Below are 15,228 nucleotides of genomic sequence, written 5' to 3'. Positions count from 1 at the left end.
GTTTTAGATATTATCTGACTTAGCAGCATACGTATGCTTTATAGATATCCTGCAGGCATTGTTACTTTAGATTTAAGGTTTGTATATATATGGTGTTTACCTTATTTTGTGTTGGTTTGAGTCAAATGCAGAGTTTTTCACGAAATGTGACAAGGGATTATAATTAATAAATTTATTTTTTGGTATGAAATAAATTCTCTGTGTGCCTTCATTTCCCTTACTTTATCAGACCATTAATATATGGTCTGATACTATATCTCCCTGTATAAATTTAATTTCATTACTGGTTAAGGGTGGCACCAGAATCTAGATTATCAGCAATATTTCCCATTCTCTCATACACCCCCATTTATATATTTTTCAAGTAGTTGAAAACATGTAAAATAATATTAATGCAATATTTATATTTAATAAAGTGTTTAACTATGTATTTACTGTAAATATTTCAAAATACAATGTATATATTTTGCCCAAAAAAATAATATGTGTGTGTGTATTTATGAATAAATATAACATATTCTTCTATGTGAAGAACATTGGAATGTTACATTTATATTTTCATGTCGGGTTAGCGCACTTGAATACGTTAAAGTGGTTGCGATATTAAAAATTTAAATTTTTCCACACGTTGGGTTAGCGTGCAAGCAAAAACATTTTACTTTCAACTTGTAATGCGTGTGCAACCTGACTGTCTAGTGGGGTTAACGCATGAGAACAAAATACTGCTCCACTCGTAATCTAGCCCTATATGTTGAAATAGCCAAGAAGTATAGTAAAAGTCATCTAATTTGAAAGTTGTATTGTAAGACAAGAGTACAGGTATATCTGTTTGTAACTTTTAGATAGAATCCAATTCCCATAAGTCATCCTATAAACACATAATAACAATTTCAGGAAAGAGAGACAAATTCTTTATAAAGCCTTCTAGGAGTTCAGTAAGCTCATAAACGCTGTATAAGTCATCATGGCTTATTCGCCTCTTCTTTTTTTCAAATTTAATTTTATTTGTGATTTGTTCTGAATCTCTTGTTTGTGCTACAGGAATATGTGCAGAGCTAGGAACTTGAGAATTACACAGTTTTTTGGTAGGATTATCTTTTATTTCTGTGACCTGATTAAGTAGTGATGACAGGGTTCTTATGTGTGTGACGTGTCCATTGGATATGTTTTTTTCCAGTTACCATGAGGTAGTGGATTATATTCATTTTCATCTCCTATATATATTGAATAAGAACAATCTGGGACGTTTTATCAGCCAACATATATGCATATCATGTAAACTGCCCTGCGCCACAGTCAGTCTTTATTTTATGATGTATTTTCTTTATCTTTCGAGCAGTTTTGGGCCACAAATGAGTTTCCATGTTTATCTAAGTATACTGTTCAGTCATGTTTTTTGCTGTCACTTCCAGTGTATGAAAATAGATACTGTAGATATCATCCACACAAGGTTAAACTGGTGGAGTTGTACTCACTTTGTAAAGATTAAGGTACTTAAAAATGTTATACGCCTCTTCTATTCCAAATGATGCACTTTTTTGCAGGCTATAGCCATTATCTTCTTGCTCTTTACCAAAAAATGATGTCTACAGAAGGGAAGAAAAAAAAAAAGGGTCGTAAATAAACCAAGCACTGGAATATTTTATTTAGCTAGGGCAGGGTTTTCTGTAGTACTCTGTTTAGGTCATAATGTCTTTATCTGCATTTATCATAATTCATGCACTACTAACAGGACAATAATCATAACATAAGATGTTTTTTTACAAAGGACAAGATACAGTAGAATTAAACTTAATCTTCTCCAAGCAAGATTCAAGAACAACTTGTAATTAAAATACTGTAAGTATTGTTTATTGTTTATAAGGGTTAAATAATAAAAAGATACATTTTCCAACTAATATATTCTATGGATGGTATAATGTGATATCAAAGTTGTATTTGCCCAAACCACTGGTAAAAATTGTACAAATCTTTTGAGAACTTAACAGTTTTATCACTATCTTTTATACAATTAGTTTTGCAAATTGCAGCAGAAATTTTTAAGTTGTCATTTCTAGTTTGTCTGCAAGCAAAATCGTCTTTTCGCAAACAGTTTTTAAAAAAAAATAATGTTTATTAAGATTTTCTTACAGAATACAGAAAAAAGGAGATGTACTTGTCACAATGCTTTGCCACTATAAATTCAACATATATATATATCTCTGATGAAGCGCATTGCACATGCGTGAAACGCGTCAGATCTGTAACACCTTACCTTGTACACCACTGAGTGTTTTACCACCTATGCCTGAATAAATCCACTTGGTTGCAAACGATCCAGCTGGTCCTCGTTTCTTTGTTGTTCCTGTATATATATATATATATATATATATATATATATATATACAGTGGGGCAAAAAAGTATTTAGTCAGCCACTAATTGTGCAAGTTCTCCCACTTAAGAAGATGAGAGAGGTCTGTAATTTTCATCATAGGTATACCTCAACTATGAGAGACAAAATGTGGAAACAAATCCAGACAATCACATTATCTTATTTGGAAAGAATTTATTTGCTAATGATGGTGGAAAATAAGTATTTGGTCAATATCAAAAGTTCATCTCAATACTTTGTTATATATCCTTTGTTGGCAATGACAGAGGTCAAATGTTTTCTGTAAGTCTTCACAAGGTTGTCACACACTGTTGCTGGTATGTTGGCCCATTCCTGCATGCAGATCTCCTCTAGAGCAGTGATGTTTTGGGGCTGTCATTGGGCAACACGGACTTTCAACTCCCTCCAAAGGTTTTCTATGGGGTTGAGATCTGGAGACTGGCTAGGCCACTCCAGGACCTTGAAATGCTTTTACGAAGCCACTCCTTTGTTGCCCGGGCGGTGTGTTTGGGATCATTGTCATGCTGATAGACCCAGCCATGTTTCATCTTCAATGCCCTTGCTGATGGAAGGAGGTTTGCACTAAAAATCTCACGATACATGGCCCCATTCATTCTTTCATGTACATGGATCAGTCGTCCTGTTCCCTTTGCAGAGAAACAGCCCCAAAGCATGATGTTTCCACCCCCATGATTCACAGTAGGTATGGTGTTCTTTGGTTGTAACTCAGCATTCTCTCTCCTCCAAACATGACGAGTTGTGTTTCTACCAAACAGTTCTACTTTGGTTTCATCTGACCATATGTCATTCTCCCAATCCGCTTCTGGATCATCCAAATGCTCTCTAGCATACTTCAGATGGGCCCGGACATGTACTGGCTTAAGCAGGGAGACGCATCTGGCACTGCAGGATCTGAGTCCCTGGCGGCGTAGTGTGTTACTGATGGTAGCCTTTGTTACGTTGGTCCCAGCTCTCTGCAGGTCATTCACTAGGTCCCCCCATGTGGTTCTGGGATGTTCGCTCATTGTTCTTGTGATCATTTTGACCCCATGGGGTGAGATCTTGCGTGGAGCCCCAGATCGAGGGAGATTATCAATGGTCTTGTATGTCTTCCATTTTCTAATTATTGCTCCCACAGTTGATTTCTTCACACCAAGCTGCTTCTCTATTGCAGATTCAGGCTTCCCAGCCTGGTGCAGGTCTACAATTTTGTTTCTGGTGTCCTCTGACAGCTCTTTGGTCTTCACCATAGTGGAGTTTGGAGTGTGACTGTTTGAAGTTGTGGACAGGTGTCTTTTATACTGATAAGTTCAAACAGGTGCTATTAATACAGGTAATGAGTGGAGGACAGAGGAGCCTCTTAAAGAAGAAGATACAGGTCTGTGAGAGCCAGAAATCTTGCTTATTTGTAGGTGACCAAATACTTATTTTCCACCATAATATGCAAATAAATTCTTTCCAAATCAGATAATGTGATTGTCTGGATTTGTTTCCACATTTTGTCTCTCATAGTTGAGGTATACCTATGATGAAAATTACAGGCCTCTCTCATCTTCTTAAGTGGGAGAACTTGCACAATTGGTGGCTGACTAAATACTTTTTTGCCCCACTGTATATATATCTCTGATGAAGCGCATGTGAGAATGCGTGAAACGCGTCAGTCCAGCACCCCTTGCACACCTGTGACAGTGCTACTCACCTTGTGTATTCAATAAACCACTTGGCATCAAGTTCTTGGTTCCTCGTTTCTTCCTTTCGAGTATCCTATATATATATATATATATATATATATATATATATATATACATATACAGCAATGACAGATATTTCTTGTATTTTTATCAAACATAACCAATGCATGGGTGTATATATCAAGATGAAATAATAGCATGAAAAGTCGGAAATACGTGGGTTTGAGTAAACTTGCATAAAGGTAATATTAAAAGTCATGGTCTAGTAGGAAATGCTCTGAACCTGATTCCACCCAGGGCCCTTGGGTTGGCACCAGATCCCGCCAATAACCAGACAAATAATTATAAAGTATACGTTTGCAATTACCTATATCTTATGCTAAAATTGTGTTATAGTTTGATATTATAAAACCTTTATCTAAATTGTCATCCCCTATCTAATTATTGAGTACCTGGTCTCTACCAATGTTATAACTGGCCACAACAGAAGAAGGTATAACTGTAAGGAAAAGTAAATATTAATAGAAGTATATTAACTGTGGTGTATTTCAAGGGAAACCGAGCGTTTAGCCTCTGGATAGCTAATTACCAGAGGACTATATAATAATGGGGATAATAAGTATGGAGACACCCAGGCAAAGGTCTAGAAATTACTTAGTAAGAGTGGCAAACTCTCAATATTAGGTGGCTTAAGCACTATCCATATAGATGAAATATAGTGGCTACAACTCCCTGAAGCATTGACTATGGGGGCTTATGGCTAAAGATTAAATATATTTTAAAGAGGCAATCATTTCCCTTAGCTTCATAAGAGGAGGCACAAATATAGTGTCTTTTACCTCTGGAGGATTAGTTACATTTCTAGATGTGTAGCTATACATATCATAGAAAATATGAACGATAGCATATTTAAAGAAATATATATATTTTTTTTAATAGTGGAGACCCACCATATTCAGAGACTATACAATAATTAAACTTCAAGGTAAGTACTGTAAATGTGAGTGCGTAAATTTAACAAAACTTATAACACAGTATAACATATATACTAGCAATGAAAGAGTACATAAAATATGGCGCCTCACTATAGTGTCAACTTGTCAAAAACATAACAATACAGTCCTCTAACAGGTTCAGAACCTCATAAAAATAAACCAATAATGATAACAAAGAAAAGCCCAAAATGTTTCTTAATGTAACTTAAAGTACATGTATCATGAAGATGACAAGTTAGGACATCTTAAGTACGGCTCAAATACTTCCATAGTCTAGCTGGGATATTAACCAACAACAACTCGTAAAAGTTGTCTGGCTAGCAAAATCCTATATAAATCTTGGGGAAACTCAGGTAAGGTGATGTATTCAGCCCAGGTTGTGGGGACCCATTCACCTTCCGCTGAGTTTCGCTTCTCTGAGCAACTTTTCCTTTCAGGGTGTGCAATAGGATCGAAGCACCATGCAATAGGATCGAAGCACCATGCAATAGTCTCAGAACAGTTGGGTAGAGAGTTTGGAAATCTACTGTAGCACTCCCAAATATCAAACTGATCTGTCCCTGATCGGCCTTGATGTTGATCGCGGTGTCACTAGGGATGTTCACAGTCGCTACTCCTGAGACTTCATGTGCTGTATCTCCAGCTCCCTCCTCTAAGTTAGCAGCTCCCACCTTGTAAGAGAGTAGACCACTGTTATGTAACTTCAGATCCATGGGTGACGAACCCGTCTCTGAGCCATCCAATATAGCAGGAGATGAGAGTGTGGTGCCTTGGGTAATTTCCGGTGTTATTTCCAGCTGCTTACAAAACTGTATGTAATGGTGGTGCAGAAGGCACTTTACTTCCTTTAAAACCATTTGGGTATTGAATGCCATCACAAGGGTACACAGACCAGTTACTGTTAATTTTGGAACAAGAAAATTACCAGGTGTAAAATGCCGTTCAATGTTAAAAAAAGATGGCCGCCCTTGGTCACAACACAGCCGCGATGTTTCAATTGTATCTGTTATTCAGTTACACTCATAATAACGCCATCTAATAAAAATTATTTTTAAAAAAATATTGCACAAAAAAAGTTATAAGGGCTCTCAAAGATATGAGATCTCGGGTGTAAGAAAAAAAAAAAATCTGCCAAAGTACTTTAACATAGAGATACATAACACATACTTTAACATAGAGATACATACACATATACAGGGGCACTTTAATTAATCAAAATTTACATTTCACTCATGTTGAGAAAAAAGAAAACTTACTATTTGAACTTGACAGCCGCTCCAGCTTCCTCCACCGCTTCCTCCACCCGTCGCAAAGCCTCTTCCTGGGTTTAAAATGAGGAATCCGGCTTCCTCCAATCACAGGGTTGAATAAGACACATCAGATATATTTAGAATGATTTAATTATGAATAAATATAAAATATTCCATTATGTTAAGAACATTGGAATATGAAATGGGGGAATGCGAAAAAGCAACCGGGTTACCGCTGGAGAAAAAAAAGTTTATTTTCAACGTGTAATTTAAAGATATATTTAGATTCCTTGATGCCTGCTCTTTTACTTTTTTATTTTGAGCATTGTAAGCTTCTAACCCCACACATAAAGTTAGCCAATAGAATGCAAGCTCAATCTGATTGGCTGATCTGATCAGCCAATCGGATTGAACTTTAATCTGCTTTTGATCAGCCAATCAGAATTTTCCTACCTTAATTCCGATTGGCTGATAGAATCCTATCAGCCAATCGGAATTCGAGGGACGCCATCTTGGATGACGTCCCTTAAAGGAACCGTCATTCGTCGGGAAGTCGTCGGTGAAGATGAATGTTCCGCGTCGGCGGGATGAACTACATTGATCCGGAAGAAAGAAGATTGAAGATGCCGCTTGATAGAAGACTTCAGTCGGATCATGGACCTCTTCAGTTCCCGCTTGGATGAAGACTTCAGCCGGATCATGGACATCTTCAGCCCCCCGCTTGGGCTTGGATCAAGACATCGGAGGCTCTTCTGGATCGATCGGTGAACCCGGCGTGGTGAAGACAAGGTAGGGAGATCTTCAGGGGCTTAGTGTTAGGTTTATTTAAGGGGGGTTTGGGTTAGATTAGGGGTATGTGGGTGGTGTGTTGTAATGTTGGGGGGGGTATTGTATGTTTTTTTTTTTACAGGCAAAAGAGCTGAATTCTTTGGGGCATGCCCCGCAAAGGGCCCTTTTCAGGGCTGGTAAGGTAAAAGAGCTTTTCTATTTTAATTTTAGAATAGGGTAGGGCATTTTTTTATTTTGGGGGTCTTTGTTATTTTATTAGAGGGCTTAGAGTAGGTGTACTTAGTTTAAAATTGTTGTAATATCTTTCTAATGTTTGTAAATATTTTTTTATTTTTTGTAACTTAGTTCTTTTTTATTTTTTGTACTTTAGTTAATTTCATTGTATTTATTTGTAGGTATTTTATTTAATTAATTTATTGATAGTGTAGTGTTTGGTTTAATTGTAGATAATTGTAGGTAGTTTATTTAATTTATTTATTGATAGTGTAGTGTTAGGTTTAATTGTAACTTAGGTTAGGTTATTTTACAGGTAATTTTGTAATTATTTTAACTATTTTAGCTATTAAATAGTTCTTAACTATTTAATAGCTATTGTACCTGGTTAAAATAAATACAAAGTTACCTGTAAAATAAGTATAAATCCTAAAATAGCTATAATATAATTATGATTTATTTTGTAGCTATATTAGGGTTTATTTTACAGGTAAGTATTTAGCTTTAAATAGGAATAATTTATTTAATAAGAGTTAATTTATTTCGTTAGATTTAAATTATATTTAAGTTAGGGGGGTGTTAGTGTTAGGGTTAGACTTAGCTTTAGGGGTTAATACATTTATTATAGTAGCGGTGTGGTCCGGTCGGCAGATTAGGGGTTAATAATTGTAGGTAGGTGGAGGCGACGTTGGGGGCGGCAGATTAGGGGTTAATAAATATAATATAGGGGTCGGTTGTGTTAGGGGCAGCAGATTAGGGGTACATAGGTATAATGTAGGTTGCGGCAGTGTACGGAGCGGCAGATTAGGGGTTAAAAAAAATATGCAGGTGTCAGCGATAGCGGGGGCGGCAGATTAGGGGTTAATAAATATTATGTAGGTGTCGGCGGTATTAGGGGCAGCAGATTAGGGGTACATAGGGATAACGTAGGTGGCGGTGGTGTGCGGTCGGCAGATTAGGGGTTAAAATTTTTTAATAGAGTGGCGGCGATGTGGGGGGGCCTAAGTTTAGGGGTACATAGGTAGTTTATGGGTGTTAGTGTACTTTAGAGCACAGTAGTTAAGAGCTTTATGAACCGGCGTTAGACCAGAAAGCTCTTAACTACTGACTTTTTTCTGCGGCTGGAGTTTTGTCGTTAGATTTCTAACGCTCACTTCAGCCAAGACTCTAAATACCGGCGTTAGAAAGATCCCATTGAAAAGATAGGATACGCAATTGACGTAAGGGGATCTGCGGTATGGAAAAGTTGCGGCTGCAAAGTGAGTGTTAGACCCTTTCCTGACTGACTCTAAATACCAGCGGTAGCCCAAAACCAGCGTTAGGAGCCTCTAACGCTGGTTTTGACGGCTAACGCCAAACTCTAAATCTAGCCGTATATTTGTAGAATTACGGTATTTATCTGGAAGTATTTTGGCACATTGGCCCCCATTTATCAAGCTACTTATGCAGCTCTGGGAGCCGATCACTGCAGGCTCACCAAAATTTAGGAAGCAATGGTCATGAGACCACAGCTTCCTAATCAGTACGCCAGCTATTAGCCGGCGGATTAAATTACCCCGGCGGTGATTGACAACCCCCTACTCTGCGCCATAGGGCTAGCGTGAGCAGGGGGCAGTATTGCACAAGCAAACGCTTGTGCAATGTTCAATATGAGCAGTGTATTACTGCAATACACTGCCCGCATTCTGCTATCCCGGGCATACAGGTTCGTGTGAGCAAACACTATCTGTTCAGCAGTTGATAAATGCCGGTCATAATGTTTAACCCTTTTATTGTCAAGGGCAGAAAATGAAATGTTGGGGGTAAAAAAACACAGAGCTTTATTAAAGTGAAGGTAAACTTTGGTGAATGAAAGCCCGTTTTTTAAAAATACTATTAAAAATAGGGGCACTTTCATTCATCAAAGTTTACAAAGCAGCTGTTTTGATTAAAAACGTACCTTTTTTTTCTTTTCACAGCCAGAGCAGCTTCCCCCTCCTGGAAATCCTCTCTTCATACGTCAGCAATGACTAATCCGGCTTCCTCCAATGACAGCATGGCCTCAGGCAATGGTTTTTCCACACTCTGGATAATTTACCTACTAGGGTAACTACCCATCCTCCTACCCTTACATACCTATCCCCAATCTATCCCTGATATTCTTTCCCTCTCTTTACCCTCCCTTCCCCTTTTTTCTCCACACTCACCATGTCACCAGGGAGCAGAAGGTTCCGAGATCACTCCATTACACTAACAACTGTCAACGTTAAAGGATTGAATAGCCTATGCAAGAGGTCCATAGTCCTACGGGAGTTAAAGAAGATGGGAAGCCATGTCATGTTTTTACAAGAGACTCACTATATGAAAGGCAGATAAACCCCAATGGTCTACTGCATCTTACACCACATCCATCTTTGCCTCTGGCGATAGGGAAAAAATGGTGTAGGAATCCTAATTCACTAATTACTCCCTTTACAAATAACGCACACTACAAAGAATACCGAAGGCAGATACCTCATACTTACAGGCCAGTTTTACGGCCATCCTATCACACCGATCAACGTATATGCCCCTAATACAGACAAACACCATTTTTTTTTAAAAGATAGCAAATCTGATTAGAGAATACCTTTGGTATGGTGTTTTCTCACGGGAGATTTCAATACTCCTCTAGACCCTAAATTGGATAAATCTAACAGCTCATCCAGTATACCCAATAATTTCATCAAAAATATCAGATCTACCCAAACTCAAATTACATGACACCTCTCTAACATGCTACCCTCTAAGTAAGGACTATACATACTACTCAGCACCCCACAATAAATACTCGAGACTACACTACATATTCACAAACTCAGTTGGGCTCTCATTGAACTCTTCCTTTAACATAGGAAACATTACTTGGTCCAATCACGCTCCGGTGATCTGTTCCATCGATTGGTCTGATATACCAACTTTAGCTTACATATGGAGATTGGATGACACACTGTTAGATCATCCCTAGTTAAAGTAGAGATCCAAAAATTAATACAATAATATTTTACATTCCACCACCCACTTACCTCTTTAAAGGGACATTAAACACTAAATAAATGCTAGATAGAATGATGTATTCAAATAAGAGATTAGTCTGAGAATAACATCTAGATATATTTTTTAAAATTTCATTAGCTGTTTAAATATTGACAAAATAAGTGTAAAGTTTTAGTGTCTATAAAATAATGGGAGCTGCCATATTGTAACGTAGGTTACCTTTTCTGCTGTGGCCAATTAGAGACAGTTATAAATAGGTCACTAGGTGTGCAGCCAATGGCAGTGTTCTGCACTTCCATTTCTAACAGGAACTGAAAAGCTCACAATTTCAGAATGGAATTACATTAAAAGGGGACAAAATAAGTAATGAAAGCATATTGTAGAGTTCTTTTATATGTACTATTTAACATTTTATAGTACTTATAATTTTATATTACTATCTCAAAGTGTTTAATGTCCCTTTAAAGGGACAGTCAACCCAAAATTTCTCCTAAGCCATTCATATAAAGTTGCAACTGCTTATTATTGCCAACTTTAGGCAAATTTTGTAACATATATAGTTTCCAAGTAATAAGACTTACTTTTTGCGGCTCTGCTGTTTTAAAATGTCTGTCTGCCCCCTCCCCTATTTCGTCACCAGCATCATGATCTGGCTGTGATAGCATTTACTTTTTGTTCGTACACGCTCCTGTTTTTGTGCTGTGTGAGCCAGAGTTCTGCGCAGTAAACAGATTTGAGTGCTGTGTGCATCATTATGATGTATGTTCCTATAACGTACCGAATCTCACTGAAAAGTCTAGAGGCACAAAATAAGTAACAGATGGCAGGGTCTGGGGTCATTGTTAGACAGGTCAGGGGCACAGTGACATGTCACAAGGGACCTCAGCGATATTTACTGACTGGCAGTATAAGGCAGTAAACAGTGACAGGACAGTCTAACAGATCAGGGGGCGGTACTAAGCCGAACAGTTACCCGTTTCACGTTGGCCGGTAGTTTGGCCCTGGGATAGTTGTGCCTGATATGAAACTCCACGTCAATGTTCATGTTGCTTTCCCAGAGCTTACACAGGGAGCCCACAACTTATAGTCTCCGAGCCATCACAGCAAACCGTATAGATCCACAGCGCTATCACCATGTGCCTGCTCGCACAGCTGCACACATCACCATCCCACATATCCCATATTACCAACCTGCCGTATGGGGTGTGTTGTTTTGTTGTGCCAGGAAACCTCAGCTGCCATAAACTCACTTGTAAACCTGCCCCCAAAGGCAGGTTGGTAATAGGGGATATAATGTGCCTATCACATATACAGTGGGGCAAAAAAGTATTTAGTCAGCCACCAATTGTGCAAGTTCTCCCACTTAGCAAGATGAGAGAGGCCTGTAATTTTCATCATAGGTATACCTCAACTATGAGAGACAAAATGTGGAAACAAATCCAGACAATCACATTGTCTGATTTGGAAAGAATTTATTTGCATATTATGGTGGAAAATAAGTATTTGGTCAATATCAAAAGTTCATCTCAATACTTTGTTATATATCCTTTGTTGGCAATGACAGAGGTCAAACGTTTTCTGTAAGTCTTCACAAGGTTGTCACACACTGCTGCTGGTATATTGGCCCATTCCTGCATGCAGATCTCCTCTAGAGCAGTGATTTTTTGGGGCTGTCGCTGGGCAACACGGACTTTCAACTCCCTCCAAAGGTTTTCTATGGGGTTGAGATCTGAAGACTGGCTAGGCCACTCCAGGACCTTGAAATGCTGTGTGTGTTTGGTGTGTTTGGGATCATCGTCATGCTGAAAGACCCAGCCACGTTTCATCTTCAATGCCCTTGCTGATGGAAGGAGGTTTGCACTCAAAATCTCACGATACATAGCCCCATTCATTCTTTCATGTACATGGATCAGTCGTCCTGTTCCCTTTGCAAAGAAACAGCCCCAAAGCTTGATGTTGCCACCCCCATACTTCACAGTAGGTATGGTGTTCTTTGGTTGCAACTCAGCATTCTCTCTCCTCCAAACACGACGAATTGTGTTTCTACCAAACAGTTCTACTTTGGTTTCATCTGACCATATGACATTCTCCCAATCCGCTTCTGGATCATCCAAATGCTCTCTAGCACACTTCAGACGGGCCCGGACATGTACTGGCTTAAGCAGGGGGACACGTCTGGCACTGCAGGATCTGAGTCCCTGGTGGCGTAGTGTGTTACTGATGGTAGCCTTTGTTACGTTGGTCCCAGCTCTCTGCAGGTCATTCACTAGGTCCCCCGTGTGGTTCTGGGATGTTTGCTCACCATTCTTGTGATCATTTTGACCCCACGGGGTGAGATCTTGCGTGATGCCCCAGATCGAGGGAAATTGTATGTCTTCCATTTTCTAATTATTGCTCCCACAGTTGATTTCTTCACACCAAGCTGCTTGCCGATTGCAAATTCAGGCTTCCCAGCCTGGTGCAGGTCTACAATTTTGTTTCTGGTGTCCTTCGACAGCTCTTTGGTCTTCACCATAGTGGAGTTTGGAGTGTGACTGTTTGAAGTTGTGGACAGATGTCTTTTATACTGATAACAAGTTCAAACAGGTGCCATTAGTACAGGTAATGAGTGGAGGACAGAGGAGCCTCTTAAAGAAGAAGATACAGGTCTGTGAGAGCCAGAAATCTTGCTTGTTTGTAGGTGACCAAATACGTTTTTTCCACCATAATATGCAAATAAATTCTTTCCAAATCAGACAATGTAATTGTCTGGATTTGTTTCCACATTTTGTCTCTCATAGTTGAGGTATACCTATGATGAAAATTACAGGCCTCTCTTATCTTCTTAAGTGGGAGAACTTGCACAATTGGTGGCTGACTAAATACTTTTTTGCCCCACTGTACTTATGTCTTTAGGGGAGAGGCGTCCCTTTCTATAGTAGTGATTTAAAATAAAGTAGATAAAGAACAGGTAAGTATGACATGTTGACATGTGTAAATGCAATAGTTTTCATAACTAGAAAACAAAATGTATGCTTACCTGATAAATTATTTTCTTTCTTGGCAGGGAGAGTCCACAAATTAATTCTTTATTGTTGGAAAATATAAAACCTGGCCACCAGGAGGAGGCAGAGACACCCCAGACAAACCTATAAGTATCCCTCCCACTTCCCTTACTCCCCCAGTAATTCAAGCAAAGGAAAAGTGAAGAGAAACACTAATGGTATAGAAGTGCCTGGAGAGAAGGAAATAACTGTTGGCAGAAATTTTAACAGGGCGGTTTTGTGGACTCTCCCTCCATTAGAAAGAAAACAAAAGTTATGCTTACCTGATAAATTATTTTCTTTATTGGCAGGGAGAGTCCACAAACACGCCCTGTTAATATTCAAAGCTCGGACCACATACAAGGATGTAACAAACACTTCTTTGGAGAGGAAAGATTTAGACAAAAGGAAAGCACAATCTCCTGATTAATATTGCACTGAAACAATATATATAACAAAAAACTCTTACTGTAGAAACAGCATGACATTAGGAGCAGAAAGAAACAATATATGATCCCTTCGAAAAGCAGCACTAAAAAGGATAAACCAAAATAGTGCAAAAACATATGCAGATGCTCTGAGATACAAGACGCACCAACCGCAAACATTATAAGTTTTAAAGTACCAACCTTCCTCTATATCAAATAAGAGCCGGTACTCAAGAGACAGTTATCTTTGACACAGTCCCTATATTAGCTATCCTTAATCACACTCCTAAGAGGAGTCCCTACGGAGGATCCCCATGACAAGCACTGTCATGCCACAGTGCCGCACATCAGAACGAGGCAAATGCGTCTATGGGTGGAGCTAAACACATCCGCCACCATGCACAATCCTGCGCTTCTAATGCCGAACAAAAGCATGCCAAACACAGAAAAAGCTAACCACTGATAGTTATTTGTCCCCAGAACTCTTGAGGAGGAACGCTATCGGGCGAGCCCCGGGTCATAGAGACTAAGGTGTCTCACCCCCATGAAATAAAGAATTGAGCACTAGAATATAAAAAACATTAACCAGTCCCTTGTATCCGCTCTATATAGATCCTCACACATGGTAAAAGCTAATGTCCGGCCCCATTGTAAAGCATGCCAAAATGACCGTTCTAACGATCCGGTCCTTTACATACATACTCCACTCCGACCTGCAGAGTAGTCCAACATTACCGCGTGCGACAGCTTTGCACTATAGAGTAATTAGGATGCTGTTGCCAATTCGACTGTGCACACACTCCCCTCAATAAAGGCAGAAAGCCCAAGCACACTACAGGGAGTGCAGAATTATTAGGCAAGTTGTATTTTTGAGGATTAATTTTATTATTGAACAACAACCATGTTCTCAATGAACCCAAAAAACTCATTAATATCAAAGCTGAATAGTTTTGGAAGTAGTTTTTAGTTTGTTTTTAGTTATAGCTATTTTAGGGGGATATCTGTGTGTGCAGGTGACTATTACTGTGCATAATTAATAGGCAACTTAACAAAAAACAAATATATACCCATTTCAATTATTTATTTTTACCAGTGAAACCAATATAACATCTCAACATTCACAAATATACATTTCTGACATTCAAAAACAAAACAAAAACAAATCAGTGACCAATATAGCCACCTTTCTTTGCAAGGACACTCAAAAGCCTGCCATCCATGGATTCTGTCAGTGTTTTGATCTGTTCACCATCAACATTGCGTGCAGCAGCAACCACAGCCTCCCAGACACTGTTCAGAGAGGTGTACTGTTTTCCCTCCTTGTAAATCTCACATTTGATGATGGACCACAGGTTCTCAATGGGGTTCAGATCAGGTGAACAAGGAGGCCATGTCATTAGATTTTCTTCTTTTATACCCTTTCTTGCCAGCCACGCTGTGGAGTACTTGGAC

General features: G+C 38.9%; 1 long non-coding RNA gene across 1 annotated transcript in view; it reads right to left on the bottom strand.

The window, feature by feature from the left end:
- Positions 1–1,078: 1,078 nt before the first annotated feature.
- Positions 1,079–15,228, bottom strand: part of LOC128662803 (uncharacterized) — a 116,565-nt gene continuing 102,415 nt past the window's right edge. Inside the window, exon 2 of the long non-coding RNA XR_008402813.1 lies at positions 1,079–1,586. This is a non-coding gene — a long non-coding RNA (uncharacterized LOC128662803). The remainder of the gene's footprint in view (positions 1,587–15,228) is intronic.

This window comes from Bombina bombina, chromosome 6 (genome assembly GCF_027579735.1).
Source record: "Bombina bombina isolate aBomBom1 chromosome 6, aBomBom1.pri, whole genome shotgun sequence".
NCBI lineage: Eukaryota > Metazoa > Chordata > Amphibia > Anura > Bombinatoridae > Bombina > Bombina bombina.
This window is presented reverse-complemented; position numbering and strand designations above follow the sequence as displayed.